Genomic DNA, 15,289 nt, shown 5'->3' with positions numbered 1-15,289 from the left:
GCTCTTGTGGCCGGAGGCTGTGCTTACTCTGGTTTCTCTTCATAACGCATAAGTCTTTCGCCTTTTACTAAAGACTTCCGTGGAGAGTAACACCAAAGAGTTAAAGGTATTTTTGGCGGGCTTAGCACTTTGGCTGAGCCCTGTACCGTTGTGCAAGGAAATAGAAAACTAGGTCAACAAGTACACCAGAGACTCCGTGGGCGGAGGTGCTAAGCACCAGCAGTTGTTATGGCAAAATACTGTGACACCCCGACGAGGACGGACCGGACCGGAGGGGCGGCCTTGTGCTGCCAACGGCCAGGGGTTATCGCTTCTCGGCCTTTTGGCTAAGATCAAGTGTAGTATCTGTTCTTATCAGTTTAATATCTGATACGTCCTCTATAAGGGGACAACATATTAAACGGATTTTTAGAACCAGGAGTTGAAAAAGGGGCTTGCTCCGTTCGCTCCACGCATCGACCCGGTATTGCAGTGCCGCTGGGAACGGTGCACCCTTCTCTCACTCTGTGGAAAAGCAACGTTTGAAAACATGGAAAGCCAGTCTGCAAGTCATACCTAATTTGACCGAAAGACCAAGAACAAAGTGGACGGCGCTTTTGTGCGCCTCGAAATTGGTCAAAGCAGCCTGTGCTGCGTTTTCTCCCCGTTTGCCTTAGCTAATCTATTCTCACCGGTAGCTTATTCAGGGTGTGAAAGAGTGTGCTCCTGCTTAGTACAGTGGCCAATCTTCCTACTTGTTGCGCAGGGGACAAGGGTTCAATTGCCCCGACGGGTAGACATGCTGTACAAACAAGCGCGGCCTGTTCCCCTCAAGCTTTGCGCACTTTAACACAACAAGACCAGTGATTTTGAGCACGGGGGATTGACCAGTCATTGCAGTGGCTCTAGGAGCCTGCGCGCAATGGCTACGCATGAGTTTCCGGGTCATCGGATTGGATTAAGCTCCTGAGAAGGCGGGGTGGAGTGCCAGCAAAGGCGTGGCCTGTACTTTGCTATGCAGCTAGCCAAACGGGGAGCACCGTGAAGCTGTTGACCGAGACGACTAGGGTCTTTGGCTGCTCTTGTGGCCGGAGGCTGTGCTTACTCTGGTTTCTCTTCATAACGCATAAGTCTTTCGCCTTTTACTAAAGACTTCCGTGGAGAGTAACACCAAAGAGTTAAAGGTATTTTTGGCGGGCTTAGCACTTTGGCTGAGCCCTGTACCGTTGTGCAAGGAAATAGAAAACTAGGTCAACAAGTACACCAGAGACTCCGTGGGCGGAGGTGCTAAGCACCAGCAGTTGTTATGGCAAAATACTGTGACACCCCGACGAGGACGGACCGGACCGGAGGGGCGGCCTTGTGCTGCCAACGGCCAGGGGTTATCGCTTCTCGGCCTTTTGGCTAAGATCAAGTGTAGTATCTGTTCTTATCAGTTTAATATCTGATACGTCCTCTATAAGGGGACAACATATTAAACGGATTTTTAGAACCAGGAGTTGAAAAAGGGGCTTGCTCCGTTCGCTCCACGCATCGACCCGGTATTGCAGTGCCGCTGGGAACGGTGCACCCTTCTCTCACTCTGTGGAAAAGCAACGTTTGAAAACATGGAAAGCCAGTCTGCAAGTCATACCTAATTTGACCGAAAGACCAAGAACAAAGTGGACGGCGCTTTTGTGCGCCTCGAAATTGGTCAAAGCAGCCTGTGCTGCGTTTTCTCCCCGTTTGCCTTAGCTAATCTATTCTCACCGGTAGCTTATTCAGGGTGTGAAAGAGTGTGCTCCTGCTTAGTACAGTGGCCAATCTTCCTACTTGTTGCGCAGGGGACAAGGGTTCAATTGCCCCGACGGGTAGACATGCTGTACAAACAAGCGCGGCCTGTTCCCCTCAAGCTTTGCGCACTTTAACACAACAAGACCAGTGATTTTGAGCACGGGGGATTGACCAGTCATTGCAGTGGCTCTAGGAGCCTGCGCGCAATGGCTACGCATGAGTTTCCGGGTCATCGGATTGGATTAAGCTCCTGAGAAGGCGGGGTGGAGTGCCAGCAAAGGCGTGGCCTGTACTTTGCTATGCAGCTAGCCAAACGGGGAGCACCGTGAAGCTGTTGACCGAGACGACTAGGGTCTTTGGCTGCTCTTGTGGCCGGAGGCTGTGCTTACTCTGGTTTCTCTTCATAACGCATAAGTCTTTCGCCTTTTACTAAAGACTTCCGTGGAGAGTAACACCAAAGAGTTAAAGGTATTTTTGGCGGGCTTAGCACTTTGGCTGAGCCCTGTACCGTTGTGCAAGGAAATAGAAAACTAGGTCAACAAGTACACCAGAGACTCCGTGGGCGGAGGTGCTAAGCACCAGCAGTTGTTATGGCAAAATACTGTGACACCCCGACGAGGACGGACCGGACCGGAGGGGCGGCCTTGTGCTGCCAACGGCCAGGGGTTATCGCTTCTCGGCCTTTTGGCTAAGATCAAGTGTAGTATCTGTTCTTATCAGTTTAATATCTGATACGTCCTCTATAAGGGGACAACATATTAAACGGATTTTTAGAACCAGGAGTTGAAAAAGGGGCTTGCTCCGTTCGCTCCACGCATCGACCCGGTATTGCAGTGCCGCTGGGAACGGTGCACCCTTCTCTCACTCTGTGGAAAAGCAACGTTTGAAAACATGGAAAGCCAGTCTGCAAGTCATACCTAATTTGACCGAAAGACCAAGAACAAAGTGGACGGCGCTTTTGTGCGCCTCGAAATTGGTCAAAGCAGCCTGTGCTGCGTTTTCTCCCCGTTTGCCTTAGCTAATCTATTCTCACCGGTAGCTTATTCAGGGTGTGAAAGAGTGTGCTCCTGCTTAGTACAGTGGCCAATCTTCCTACTTGTTGCGCAGGGGACAAGGGTTCAATTGCCCCGACGGGTAGACATGCTGTACAAACAAGCGCGGCCTGTTCCCCTCAAGCTTTGCGCACTTTAACACAACAAGACCAGTGATTTTGAGCACGGGGGATTGACCAGTCATTGCAGTGGCTCTAGGAGCCTGCGCGCAATGGCTACGCATGAGTTTCCGGGTCATCGGATTGGATTAAGCTCCTGAGAAGGCGGGGTGGAGTGCCAGCAAAGGCGTGGCCTGTACTTTGCTATGCAGCTAGCCAAACGGGGAGCACCGTGAAGCTGTTGACCGAGACGACTAGGGTCTTTGGCTGCTCTTGTGGCCGGAGGCTGTGCTTACTCTGGTTTCTCTTCATAACGCATAAGTCTTTCGCCTTTTACTAAAGACTTCCGTGGAGAGTAACACCAAAGAGTTAAAGGTATTTTTGGCGGGCTTAGCACTTTGGCTGAGCCCTGTACCGTTGTGCAAGGAAATAGAAAACTAGGTCAACAAGTACACCAGAGACTCCGTGGGCGGAGGTGCTAAGCACCAGCAGTTGTTATGGCAAAATACTGTGACACCCCGACGAGGACGGACCGGACCGGAGGGGCGGCCTTGTGCTGCCAACGGCCAGGGGTTATCGCTTCTCGGCCTTTTGGCTAAGATCAAGTGTAGTATCTGTTCTTATCAGTTTAATATCTGATACGTCCTCTATAAGGGGACAACATATTAAACGGATTTTTAGAACCAGGAGTTGAAAAAGGGGCTTGCTCCGTTCGCTCCACGCATCGACCCGGTATTGCAGTGCCGCTGGGAACGGTGCACCCTTCTCTCACTCTGTGGAAAAGCAACGTTTGAAAACATGGAAAGCCAGTCTGCAAGTCATACCTAATTTGACCGAAAGACCAAGAACAAAGTGGACGGCGCTTTTGTGCGCCTCGAAATTGGTCAAAGCAGCCTGTGCTGCGTTTTCTCCCCGTTTGCCTTAGCTAATCTATTCTCACCGGTAGCTTATTCAGGGTGTGAAAGAGTGTGCTCCTGCTTAGTACAGTGGCCAATCTTCCTACTTGTTGCGCAGGGGACAAGGGTTCAATTGCCCCGACGGGTAGACATGCTGTACAAACAAGCGCGGCCTGTTCCCCTCAAGCTTTGCGCACTTTAACACAACAAGACCAGTGATTTTGAGCACGGGGGATTGACCAGTCATTGCAGTGGCTCTAGGAGCCTGCGCGCAATGGCTACGCATGAGTTTCCGGGTCATCGGATTGGATTAAGCTCCTGAGAAGGCGGGGTGGAGTGCCAGCAAAGGCGTGGCCTGTACTTTGCTATGCAGCTAGCCAAACGGGGAGCACCGTGAAGCTGTTGACCGAGACGACTAGGGTCTTTGGCTGCTCTTGTGGCCGGAGGCTGTGCTTACTCTGGTTTCTCTTCATAACGCATAAGTCTTTCGCCTTTTACTAAAGACTTCCGTGGAGAGTAACACCAAAGAGTTAAAGGTATTTTTGGCGGGCTTAGCACTTTGGCTGAGCCCTGTACCGTTGTGCAAGGAAATAGAAAACTAGGTCAACAAGTACACCAGAGACTCCGTGGGCGGAGGTGCTAAGCACCAGCAGTTGTTATGGCAAAATACTGTGACACCCCGACGAGGACGGACCGGACCGGAGGGGCGGCCTTGTGCTGCCAACGGCCAGGGGTTATCGCTTCTCGGCCTTTTGGCTAAGATCAAGTGTAGTATCTGTTCTTATCAGTTTAATATCTGATACGTCCTCTATAAGGGGACAACATATTAAACGGATTTTTAGAACCAGGAGTTGAAAAAGGGGCTTGCTCCGTTCGCTCCACGCATCGACCCGGTATTGCAGTGCCGCTGGGAACGGTGCACCCTTCTCTCACTCTGTGGAAAAGCAACGTTTGAAAACATGGAAAGCCAGTCTGCAAGTCATACCTAATTTGACCGAAAGACCAAGAACAAAGTGGACGGCGCTTTTGTGCGCCTCGAAATTGGTCAAAGCAGCCTGTGCTGCGTTTTCTCCCCGTTTGCCTTAGCTAATCTATTCTCACCGGTAGCTTATTCAGGGTGTGAAAGAGTGTGCTCCTGCTTAGTACAGTGGCCAATCTTCCTACTTGTTGCGCAGGGGACAAGGGTTCAATTGCCCCGACGGGTAGACATGCTGTACAAACAAGCGCGGCCTGTTCCCCTCAAGCTTTGCGCACTTTAACACAACAAGACCAGTGATTTTGAGCACGGGGGATTGACCAGTCATTGCAGTGGCTCTAGGAGCCTGCGCGCAATGGCTACGCATGAGTTTCCGGGTCATCGGATTGGATTAAGCTCCTGAGAAGGCGGGGTGGAGTGCCAGCAAAGGCGTGGCCTGTACTTTGCTATGCAGCTAGCCAAACGGGGAGCACCGTGAAGCTGTTGACCGAGACGACTAGGGTCTTTGGCTGCTCTTGTGGCCGGAGGCTGTGCTTACTCTGGTTTCTCTTCATAACGCATAAGTCTTTCGCCTTTTACTAAAGACTTCCGTGGAGAGTAACACCAAAGAGTTAAAGGTATTTTTGGCGGGCTTAGCACTTTGGCTGAGCCCTGTACCGTTGTGCAAGGAAATAGAAAACTAGGTCAACAAGTACACCAGAGACTCCGTGGGCGGAGGTGCTAAGCACCAGCAGTTGTTATGGCAAAATACTGTGACACCCCGACGAGGACGGACCGGACCGGAGGGGCGGCCTTGTGCTGCCAACGGCCAGGGGTTATCGCTTCTCGGCCTTTTGGCTAAGACTGCGATCGCCTCCTGCTGGTGGTAAAAATTCTTGCCTGTTTGTGGCATTGATTGTTACCCACACTTGGGAGGATAATATATTTATTCCTAAAGTGAAAAATATTACAATTTTTTGTGGTTGTATTTCTTTCACCAACAGGAATTCATCGGCTCAGAGTCTTTGCTTGCCTGCCCTCTGTGAGACCTTCACCAAGACCCAAACCACCCGAGAAAAGGTAAGTGTTTTGTATTTCACCTTTTAGGAGTGATTTCACTGTTTTATTCTCCTTTTAGCCCTGTTTTTAGTTCTTTGGTTTTTGTACGTGGTGGTTTAGTTTTCTTAATTGTTCTTAACGTGTGGTGTCCCCACCATGTCGGCTGGCCATGCCGGCATGCGGAGGCACCACAGCGTGCGTTTTAAGTTTAAAGAAAAAGATGGCAGGCTCCTGGAGATGTCCAGAATGGACTTCTCCAGGAAGCTCATACAAAAGGCATTAGGTTTCACGGCAAAGGACTTGAATTGTATTTTGACCCTTCCCTTCAACAAAGGATTCGATGTAAGTTTCGGATCCGCGATTGTGCATAGAGAATTTTGGACACGCTTTGAAAAGGTAAAAACCCAGTTTTCTGCTTTCAATGTAGAGAAACTGACTGACAATGCCTCAAAAGTGGTTATTGTCAGAATGTTCAATGAGACAGTGAATGCAGATGACATTTGTTTGTGGCTGGGAAGATATTGCACTGTTAAGGGCCAGGCTACCAAAGTGAGAGATGAGGATGGCATTTGGACTTGCGCCTGGAGGGTCCCCATTCAACAATGGCAGGACCCCCAGGGCTACCAGGGCCTGAAACATCTGCCATCAATGATAGTTCTGGGAGACAACAGAGGCTACATTCACTACCAGGGACAACCCAAGCTCTGCCGCAAGTGTGGTGAGCATGGGCACCTGGTAGAAGCGTGCCAAAAAATTGTTTGTGGGAAGTGTAGAGAAATTGGGCATGCTTTTGAGCAGTGTCCAAATGGCAGAAAGTGTAATCTTTGTGGAGAGTCAAATCATATCTTCAGAGATTGCCCAAAATCCTTTGCCAACAAGCTAAAGGCTAACAAGAAGGCCGAGAATGAGGAACAAGATGGTGGACAAAGGGAGGCAGTTGGAGAGCAAATTGAAAAGGCTGGGCTAGAAAATTCAAATCTCCCGCCAAATCCTGTGGTTGGAGGAGAGGGATCAGGTGAGGCGGGAGAGGGGGAGGGGCCTGTTATTGCCCCACAAATGGAGAGTGCTGAGGGAGAGGAGGCAATGCAGGCAGAGAGCGGAACTGGAAATGATGGCCCCCTCCCCGATGCCCAGCAAATCAAGAGGCCTGCTTCAGAACTGTCCCCTGAGACTCCTGGAGCCTCAGGGAAGCGGGGGAGAGCTGTGTACCCCTCAGACAGCTCGTCTGTGGAGGAGTCCAGAGTCTTCCCCTCCAGTTCTCCAAACCAGGTCTCCTTTTTAAATGTAGCTCTGCAATCAACCCCCAAGGACTCAGTACTGAACGCGGCATTACCCCCAAGACCAGCTGCCAGAGTCCGGAAAGGGAATGGAGCTCAGACCCCTCCCCTTTCCCCCATAAAGGGAAAGGAAGAGCTGCATTCACAATTATTTGGTTAGCTGCATTTCTCTTTTAGGTTTTTAACCCTGTTATTTCAATTCTTTTAAACTGTCATGCCTGTTGTTTTAAACATAATACACATGACCCTCATCATTTCCACCCTCAATGTGAGAAGTGTGAGGTCAGGAGTTAGAGCCACAACAGTTTTATCCTTTCTGAGTGCTTTTAATGCAGATGTGTTTTTACTCCAGGAGTGTGCCATACCGTTTTTAAAACACTACAGGGAATGGGAGGAGAAGTGGCCACAAGAATCCATATGGAGCGGATCAAATGAAAACAGGAACGATGGAGTGGCCATTTTAATTAAAAACCCCTCTATTCTGGTGAAGGGCAGCACTGTGGTGAGAGACGGGCGGGCACTTTTAGCACATCTGACGTACATGGGAAAGGATTTTAACGTACTAAATATTTATGGTTTTAACGACAGAAACGACAGGTATGACCTTTTAGAAGACCTGCAGTCCCACTTGCTGGGTAGGGCACCGCTAGTGGTAGGAGGGGATTTTAACTGTGTTTTATCCAGCAAGGATAGGAAGGGGGCAGGGGAGGATTTTAAAATTGATAAAACATCGTGTTTATTGCAGGGTTTATGCAGGGATTTTAAACTCCAAGACTGTTTTAAAATCATGCATCCCGGAGAGGAAGGCTTCACCTGGTTCAGTGGTGACGGCAACAGAGCCTCTCGCATAGACTATATTTTTACAAGGGACTGCCCGCCAACCGATGCTAGATTGACCCCTGTTTTCTTCTCTGATCACATAATGCTCTCCTGCACCCTCTCACCTTTTTCGGGTTTGACAACAGGAAGTGGTCTGTGGAAGCTCAACTGCTCCCTGTTAGAGGATAGGGAGTTAGTTAGCCAGTTCAGGGAGCAGTATAAAGAGTGGCAGACCCTTCAAGACTTGTACGACACACGTGCACACTGGTGGGAAATGGTGAAGGGAAAGACCCAGACTTTTTTTAGAAAGGCAGGTAAAAAGAAAAAAGATAAGGAAAACAGACGCATGCTGGGACTGCAGAAGCGACTACAGCGCTATTTTAAACTACAGCAACAGGGCATGGATTTTAGCGAAGATATTAAACAAGTCAAAACAGAAATGTCGGTTTTAGCAGACATTAAAAGTAAGGGTGTCATTCTAAGAAGTAAAGAAAGGGAGATCGAGGAAGGGGAAAAGTGTACCAGATATTTTTTTTAAGAAAATTGTCAACAAAGGGGGGGGTATTTTACAACTAAAAAAAGAAAGTGGGTACACAGCAAACACAACAGAAGAAATCAAAGACACTATAGAGAGCTTTTACGGGGATCTTTACAAAGAAAAAAATATTAAAACAGACACCATGACAGAGGTTTTAAAATTCATTGACAAAACAGTAAAGGACAGTGTGCTTTTAACCCAAGGTTTTACCCTTTTAGAGTTAGATAAATGTGTACAAAATTTTAAGAAAGGGAAGTCCCCAGGAGAAGACGGGCTTCCCTTGGACTTTTATCTGACTTTTTGGGACATTTTAGCACCGGACCTACTTTCTGTTTTTATGGATTTCGAAGGACTAGACAGACTACCTGACAGTTTTAGAGCAGGGATAGTGACTCTACTATACAAAAAAAATGACAGGACTGAACTGAAAAACTGGAGACCTATCACCCTCTTAAATCTTGACTGCAAACTTTTTAGTAAACTTTTATCTGCTCGTATGTCCCTGGTTTTAGAGGAGGTGATTCACCCGGATCAAGCCTGTGCCATCCCGGGGAGGAAGATCACCGACAGCCTCGTACTGATCCGAGACACCATCTGTTATGCGAGAGACAGAAACATCCGGCTAGTAGTCCTAAATTTAGATTTTGAGAAAGCCTTTGATCGGATCTCGCACCAGTACCTTTTCCAGGTACTGCAAAAAATGGGGTTTCCAGAAAGGTTTATAGCTTGGGTGGGATTGCTGTACCGGGACATTACCAGCAGATTTGTTGTTAATGGGCATCTAACAAAAGCAGTTAACATACACTGCGGTGTCCGTCAGGGTTGTCCGTTATCAGCCCTCCTCTACGTGACCTGTATAGAGCCGTTGGCACAGATCTTGAGAAGGGACCAAAGAATCAATGGGGTGGCAATCCCGGGGAGCGGGGGATTGACCACCAAATGTGCAATATATATGGACGATTTTAACATTTTATGTACTGACCTTTTATCTGTCAACAGGACACTGGACTTGACTGACTGGTTCGGACAGGCCTCTGGGTCAAAGCTTAACCGAGATAAGACTCAAGCCCAAACTTACGGACCGTGGACAGCGACCGAGACGACAGGACTCCCCTTGACTGTGACCCAGACTGACCAAAAAATACTGGGGGTTAAATTTGACAGGGAGGGGGGAGGAAAAGGAAACTGGCCAGACGTGGTAGGGAAAGTTAGACAGAGACTAGGGTACTGGGGACTTAGAAGACTGACAATGGAAGGAAAGGTTTTAATCATTAAAGCAGTGTTTTTACCTTTGCTTTTATTAATCAGTTCTGTTTTTATCCCACCACGAAGAGTGCTTTTAGATCTGGAACGCGCCATCTTTTATTTCCTGTGGGGGTCCAAGTGGGAGAGGCTGAGGAGAGAGGTGATGAAAAAGCCGAAAGAGAAAGGAGGAAAGGGAGTCCCGGACCTACACCAGTTTTTAGGAAGCCGATACAGCACCCTGCACATCACCTACGCCACAGCCCCATCCAGAGATGACAAAACGACAGCAATGGCACGATTCTGGATGGGGTCCTACCTCAGACACCTAAAAGTTTTACCCGTTGATCTTAGAGTACCTGTGTCTTTTAATCTGCCACCGGCCTACGCTTTTATCCGGAAATTCTTAAAGCATTTTAAACTAGAGCAAGAGGAGCTGTCTATTTTAACCCACCATCGCTCTCTTCTCTCTGTTGTGCAGGAGCGGGAATCAATGTATCCAGTGCGCGGGCTCACAATAGGTGAGTCCTCAACAGTTTGGCGCAACGTAAACCATCCCGCCCTCCCGAACAGACTCCGGGACCTGTCGTGGATGGTGGCTCATGAGATCCTCCCAGTCAGGTCCGTAATGCACTCCCGGGGCATGTCAACGCTCTCAACTTGCCCCCGACCGGGGTGTGGCGCACCTGAGTCGGTGAGGCATCTGCTCTGGGAGTGCAGCGCTGCTGTAGACCAGTGGGCAATGGCCGGCTCCCTAAAATTCCCGTACTTACCAGCAGGGGAGGTCCTGACAGCACAGCTAGTGCTGTACGGGGTGGGCCAGGAACAAACATTACCAGCAGACTTTGCCAAACAGTGGCTCACCCTGGCCGCCATCAAAGACGCCATATGGACCTCCAGAAACCTGCTGGTAAGGAAGCACATGCAGATCCCCCCCGTGGCTGCGATCCAGATGGCCACAGCGGCGGTGCAAGCAGCCGTCGCTGCAGGCGGCAGGCCTAGGACGCAGCCACAAAGAAGAATCGCCTCTGTGCCCATTCGGACGTGGGAGCCGGAGCCACACAAATAAAGGGTCAAGGCAGCGGCGGCCTGGCTCTCCGGGTGTGGCAGGTGGGAAGGAGCAGAAGGGAGAGGGTCCCCTCTGAGCACCAGGAACAGGTTCCGAGAGACCCAAAGCTGTTGGGGAGAGCGGGATGAGTTGATCCTTGTTAGGGACTCATCCCGCCCCTGCACAACGAATGTACACTGATATACACAGAGACAATTATTTATTTATTCATTTATTTATTTATTTTCCACAACTTTTAATACAATGTTATCTTATCTGTAATCCACTTTAAAACAATTGCTTTTATTGTTTTAAACAAAGGAACGTGGTTTTACAGAGTATTCATATTTATTTGTTTGTTGTATTTTGAAAAGATGTGTGTTTGTGAAAGGATTTTATGATTGTAAACAGTGTACGACTTTTTTGAAAAAAGTGTCAATAAATTTTTTCGAAAGAAAAAATCTGTTCTTATCAGTTTAATATCTGATACGTCCTCTATAAGGGGACAACATATTAAACGGATTTTTAGAACCAGGAGTTGAAAAAGGGGCTTGCTCCGTTCGCTCCACGCATCGACCCGGTATTGCAGTGCCGCTGGGAACGGTGCACCCTTCTCTCACTCTGTGGAAAAGCAACGTTTGAAAACATGGAAAGCCAGTCTGCAAGTCATACCTAATTTGACCGAAAGACCAAGAACAAAGTGGACGGCGCTTTTGTGTGCCTCGAAATTGGTCAAAGCAGCCTGTGCTGCGTTTTCTCCCCGTTTGCCTTAGCTAATCTATTCTCACCGGTAGCTTATTCAGGGTGTGAAAGAGTGTGCTCCTGCTTAGTACAGTGGCCAATCTTCCTACTTGTTGCGCAGGGGACAAGGGTTCAATTGCCCCGACGGGTAGACATGCTGTACAAACAAGCGCGGCCTGTTCCCCTCAAGCTTTGCGCACTTTAACACAACAAGACCAGTGATTTTGAGCACGGGGGATTGACCAGTCATTGCAGTGGCTCTAGGAGCCTGCGCGCAATGGCTACGCATGAGTTTCCGGGTCATCGGATTGGATTAAGCTCCTGAGAAGGCGGGGTGGAGTGCCAGCAAAGGCGTGGCCTGTACTTTGCTATGCAGCTAGCCAAACGGGGAGCACCGTGAAGCTGTTGACCGAGACGACTAGGGTCTTTGGCTGCTCTTGTGGCCGGAGGCTGTGCTTACTCTGGTTTCTCTTCATAACGCATAAGTCTTTCGCCTTTTACTAAAGACTTCCGTGGAGAGTAACACCAAAGAGTTAAAGGTATTTTTGGCGGGCTTAGCACTTTGGCTGAGCCCTGTACCGTTGTGCAAGGAAATAGAAAACTAGGTCAACAAGTACACCAGAGACTCCGTGGGCGGAGGTGCTAAGCACCAGCAGTTGTTATGGCAAAATACTGTGACACCCCGACGAGGACGGACCGGACCGGAGGGGCGGCCTTGTGCTGCCAACGGCCAGGGGTTATCGCTTCTCGGCCTTTTGGCTAAGATCAAGTGTAGTATCTGTTCTTATCAGTTTAATATCTGATACGTCCTCTATAAGGGGACAACATATTAAACGGATTTTTAGAACCAGGAGTTGAAAAAGGGGCTTGCTCCGTTCGCTCCACGCATCGACCCGGTATTGCAGTGCCGCTGGGAACGGTGCACCCTTCTCTCACTCTGTGGAAAAGCAACGTTTGAAAACATGGAAAGCCAGTCTGCAAGTCATACCTAATTTGACCGAAAGACCAAGAACAAAGTGGACGGCGCTTTTGTGCGCCTCGAAATTGGTCAAAGCAGCCTGTGCTGCGTTTTCTCCCCGTTTGCCTTAGCTAATCTATTCTCACCGGTATCTTATTCAGGGTGTGAAAGAGTGTGCTCCTGCTTAGTACAGTGGCCAATCTTCCTACTTGTTGCGCAGGGGACAAGGGTTCAATTGCCCCGACGGGTAGACATGCTGTACAAACAAGCGCGGCCTGTTCCCCTCAAGCTTTGCGCACTTTAACACAACAAGACCAGTGATTTTGAGCACGGGGGATTGACCAGTCATTGCAGTGGCTCTAGGAGCCTGCGCGCAATGGCTACGCATGAGTTTCCGGGTCATCGGATTGGATTAAGCTCCTGAGAAGGCGGGGTGGAGTGCCAGCAAAGGCGTGGCCTGTACTTTGCTATGCAGCTAGCCAAACGGGGAGCACCGTGAAGCTGTTGACCGAGACGACTAGGGTCTTTGGCTGCTCTTGTGGCCGGAGGCTGTGCTTACTCTGGTTTCTCTTCATAACGCATAAGTCTTTCGCCTTTTACTAAAGACTTCCGTGGAGAGTAACACCAAAGAGTTAAAGGTATTTTTGGCGGGCTTAGCACTTTGGCTGAGCCCTGTACCGTTGTGCAAGGAAATAGAAAACTAGGTCAACAAGTACACCAGAGACTCCGTGGGCGGAGGTGCTAAGCACCAGCAGTTGTTATGGCAAAATACTGTGACACCCCGACGAGGACGGACCGGACCGGAGGGGCGGCCTTGTGCTGCCAACGGCCAGGGGTTATCGCTTCTCGGCCTTTTGGCTAAGATCAAGTGTAGTATCTGTTCTTATCAGTTTAATATCTGATACGTCCTCTATAAGGGGACAACATATTAAACGGATTTTTAGAACCAGGAGTTGAAAAAGGGGCTTGCTCCGTTCGCTCCACGCATCGACCCGGTATTGCAGTGCCGCTGGGAACGGTGCACCCTTCTCTCACTCTGTGGAAAAGCAACGTTTGAAAACATGGAAAGCCAGTCTGCAAGTCATACCTAATTTGACCGAAAGACCAAGAACAAAGTGGACGGCGCTTTTGTGCGCCTCGAAATTGGTCAAAGCAGCCTGTGCTGCGTTTTCTCCCCGTTTGCCTTAGCTAATCTATTCTCACCGGTAGCTTATTCAGGGTGTGAAAGAGTGTGCTCCTGCTTAGTACAGTGGCCAATCTTCCTACTTGTTGCGCAGGGGACAAGGGTTCAATTGCCCCGACGGGTAGACATGCTGTACAAACAAGCGCGGCCTGTTCCCCTCAAGCTTTGCGCACTTTAACACAACAAGACCAGTGATTTTGAGCACGGGGGATTGACCAGTCATTGCAGTGGCTCTAGGAGCCTGCGCGCAATGGCTACGCATGAGTTTCCGGGTCATCGGATTGGATTAAGCTCCTGAGAAGGCGGGGTGGAGTGCCAGCAAAGGCGTGGCCTGTACTTTGCTATGCAGCTAGCCAAACGGGGAGCACCGTGAAGCTGTTGACCGAGACGACTAGGGTCTTTGGCTGCTCTTGTGGCCGGAGGCTGTGCTTACTCTGGTTTCTCTTCATAACGCATAAGTCTTTCGCCTTTTACTAAAGACTTCCGTGGAGAGTAACACCAAAGAGTTAAAGGTATTTTTGGCGGGCTTAGCACTTTGGCTGAGCCCTGTACCGTTGTGCAAGGAAATAGAAAACTAGGTCAACAAGTACACCAGAGACTCCGTGGGCGGAGGTGCTAAGCACCAGCAGTTGTTATGGCAAAATACTGTGACACCCCGACGAGGACGGACCGGACCGGAGGGGCGGCCTTGTGCTGCCAACGGCCAGGGGTTATCGCTTCTCGGCCTTTTGGCTAAGATCAAGTGTAGTATCTGTTCTTATCAGTTTAATATCTGATACGTCCTCTATAAGGGGACAACATATTAAACGGATTTTTAGAACCAGGAGTTGAAAAAGGGGCTTGCTCCGTTCGCTCCACGCATCGACCCGGTATTGCAGTGCCGCTGGGAACGGTGCACCCTTCTCTCACTCTGTGGAAAAGCAACGTTTGAAAACATGGAAAGCCAGTCTGCAAGTCATACCTAATTTGACCGAAAGACCAAGAACAAAGTGGACGGCGCTTTTGTGCGCCTCGAAATTGGTCAAAGCAGCCTGTGCTGCGTTTTCTCCCCGTTTGCCTTAGCTAATCTATTCTCACCGGTAGCTTATTCAGGGTGTGAAAGAGTGTGCTCCTGCTTAGTACAGTGGCCAATCTTCCTACTTGTTGCGCAGGGGACAAGGGTTCAATTGCCCCGACGGGTAGACATGCTGTACAAACAAGCGCGGCCTGTTCCCCTCAAGCTTTGCGCACTTTAACACAACAAGACCAGTGATTTTGAGCACGGGGGATTGACCAGTCATTGCAGTGGCTCTAGGAGCCTGCGCGCAATGGCTACGCATGAGTTTCCGGGTCATCGGATTGGATTAAGCTCCTGAGAAGGCGGGGTGGAGTGCCAGCAAAGGCGTGGCCTGTACTTTGCTATGCAGCTAGCCAAACGGGGAGCACCGTGAAGCTGTTGACCGAGACGACTAGGGTCTTTGGCTGCTCTTGTGGCCGGAGGCTGTGCTTACTCTGGTTTCTCTTCATAACGCATAAGTCTTTCGCCTTTTACTAAAGACTTCCGTGGAGAGTAACACCAAAGAGTTAAAGGTATTTTTGGCGGGCTTAGCACTTTGGCTGAGCCCTGTACCGTTGTGCAAGGAAATAGAAAACTAGGTCAACAAGTACACCAGAGACTCCGTGGGCGGAGGT

General features: G+C 49.5%; 18 non-coding genes and 1 pseudogene across 18 annotated transcripts; all 19 read left to right on the top strand.

Moving 5' to 3' along the window:
- The first annotated feature begins 23 nt into the window (after positions 1-23).
- Positions 24-139, top strand: LOC144539036 (U5 spliceosomal RNA). Its single transcript, XR_013504757.1, has one exon. It is a non-coding gene; the product is annotated as a U5 spliceosomal RNA (small nuclear RNA).
- Positions 140-306: 167 nt separating this feature from the next.
- Positions 307-497, top strand: LOC144538686 (U2 spliceosomal RNA). Its single transcript, XR_013504470.1, has one exon. It is a non-coding gene; the product is annotated as a U2 spliceosomal RNA (small nuclear RNA).
- A 583-nt stretch (positions 498-1,080) lies between these two features.
- On the top strand, positions 1,081-1,196 carry LOC144539035 (U5 spliceosomal RNA). The gene has a single exon (XR_013504756.1). It is a non-coding gene; the product is annotated as a U5 spliceosomal RNA (small nuclear RNA).
- Positions 1,197-1,363: 167 nt separating this feature from the next.
- Positions 1,364-1,554, top strand: LOC144538685 (U2 spliceosomal RNA). Its single transcript, XR_013504469.1, has one exon. It is a non-coding gene; the product is annotated as a U2 spliceosomal RNA (small nuclear RNA).
- A 583-nt stretch (positions 1,555-2,137) lies between these two features.
- On the top strand, positions 2,138-2,253 carry LOC144539034 (U5 spliceosomal RNA). The gene has a single exon (XR_013504755.1). It is a non-coding gene; the product is annotated as a U5 spliceosomal RNA (small nuclear RNA).
- Positions 2,254-2,420: 167 nt separating this feature from the next.
- On the top strand, positions 2,421-2,611 carry LOC144538684 (U2 spliceosomal RNA). Its single transcript, XR_013504468.1, has one exon. It is a non-coding gene; the product is annotated as a U2 spliceosomal RNA (small nuclear RNA).
- Positions 2,612-3,194: 583 nt separating this feature from the next.
- Positions 3,195-3,310, top strand: LOC144539033 (U5 spliceosomal RNA). The gene has a single exon (XR_013504754.1). It is a non-coding gene; the product is annotated as a U5 spliceosomal RNA (small nuclear RNA).
- A 167-nt stretch (positions 3,311-3,477) lies between these two features.
- Positions 3,478-3,668, top strand: LOC144538683 (U2 spliceosomal RNA). The gene has a single exon (XR_013504467.1). It is a non-coding gene; the product is annotated as a U2 spliceosomal RNA (small nuclear RNA).
- A 583-nt stretch (positions 3,669-4,251) lies between these two features.
- Positions 4,252-4,367, top strand: LOC144539032 (U5 spliceosomal RNA). The gene has a single exon (XR_013504753.1). It is a non-coding gene; the product is annotated as a U5 spliceosomal RNA (small nuclear RNA).
- Positions 4,368-4,534: 167 nt separating this feature from the next.
- On the top strand, positions 4,535-4,725 carry LOC144538682 (U2 spliceosomal RNA). Its single transcript, XR_013504466.1, has one exon. It is a non-coding gene; the product is annotated as a U2 spliceosomal RNA (small nuclear RNA).
- A 583-nt stretch (positions 4,726-5,308) lies between these two features.
- On the top strand, positions 5,309-5,424 carry LOC144539031 (U5 spliceosomal RNA). Its single transcript, XR_013504752.1, has one exon. It is a non-coding gene; the product is annotated as a U5 spliceosomal RNA (small nuclear RNA).
- Positions 5,425-11,174: 5,750 nt separating this feature from the next.
- On the top strand, positions 11,175-11,350 carry LOC144538862 (U2 spliceosomal RNA; annotated as a pseudogene).
- Positions 11,351-11,933: 583 nt separating this feature from the next.
- Positions 11,934-12,049, top strand: LOC144539030 (U5 spliceosomal RNA). The gene has a single exon (XR_013504751.1). It is a non-coding gene; the product is annotated as a U5 spliceosomal RNA (small nuclear RNA).
- Positions 12,050-12,216: 167 nt separating this feature from the next.
- Positions 12,217-12,407, top strand: LOC144538680 (U2 spliceosomal RNA). The gene has a single exon (XR_013504464.1). It is a non-coding gene; the product is annotated as a U2 spliceosomal RNA (small nuclear RNA).
- A 583-nt stretch (positions 12,408-12,990) lies between these two features.
- Positions 12,991-13,106, top strand: LOC144539029 (U5 spliceosomal RNA). The gene has a single exon (XR_013504750.1). It is a non-coding gene; the product is annotated as a U5 spliceosomal RNA (small nuclear RNA).
- A 167-nt stretch (positions 13,107-13,273) lies between these two features.
- On the top strand, positions 13,274-13,464 carry LOC144538679 (U2 spliceosomal RNA). Its single transcript, XR_013504463.1, has one exon. It is a non-coding gene; the product is annotated as a U2 spliceosomal RNA (small nuclear RNA).
- A 583-nt stretch (positions 13,465-14,047) lies between these two features.
- LOC144539028 (U5 spliceosomal RNA) lies at positions 14,048-14,163 on the top strand. The gene has a single exon (XR_013504749.1). It is a non-coding gene; the product is annotated as a U5 spliceosomal RNA (small nuclear RNA).
- A 167-nt stretch (positions 14,164-14,330) lies between these two features.
- On the top strand, positions 14,331-14,521 carry LOC144538678 (U2 spliceosomal RNA). The gene has a single exon (XR_013504462.1). It is a non-coding gene; the product is annotated as a U2 spliceosomal RNA (small nuclear RNA).
- A 583-nt stretch (positions 14,522-15,104) lies between these two features.
- LOC144539027 (U5 spliceosomal RNA) lies at positions 15,105-15,220 on the top strand. The gene has a single exon (XR_013504748.1). It is a non-coding gene; the product is annotated as a U5 spliceosomal RNA (small nuclear RNA).
- The last annotated feature ends 69 nt before the right edge of the window (positions 15,221-15,289 follow it).

Source organism: Centroberyx gerrardi, chromosome 4, assembly GCF_048128805.1.
Source record: "Centroberyx gerrardi isolate f3 chromosome 4, fCenGer3.hap1.cur.20231027, whole genome shotgun sequence".
In the NCBI taxonomy this organism is placed as follows: domain Eukaryota; kingdom Metazoa; phylum Chordata; class Actinopteri; order Beryciformes; family Berycidae; genus Centroberyx; species Centroberyx gerrardi.
Note: the sequence above shows the minus strand (reverse complement) of the source record. Positions and strands in the feature narration are given on the sequence as shown.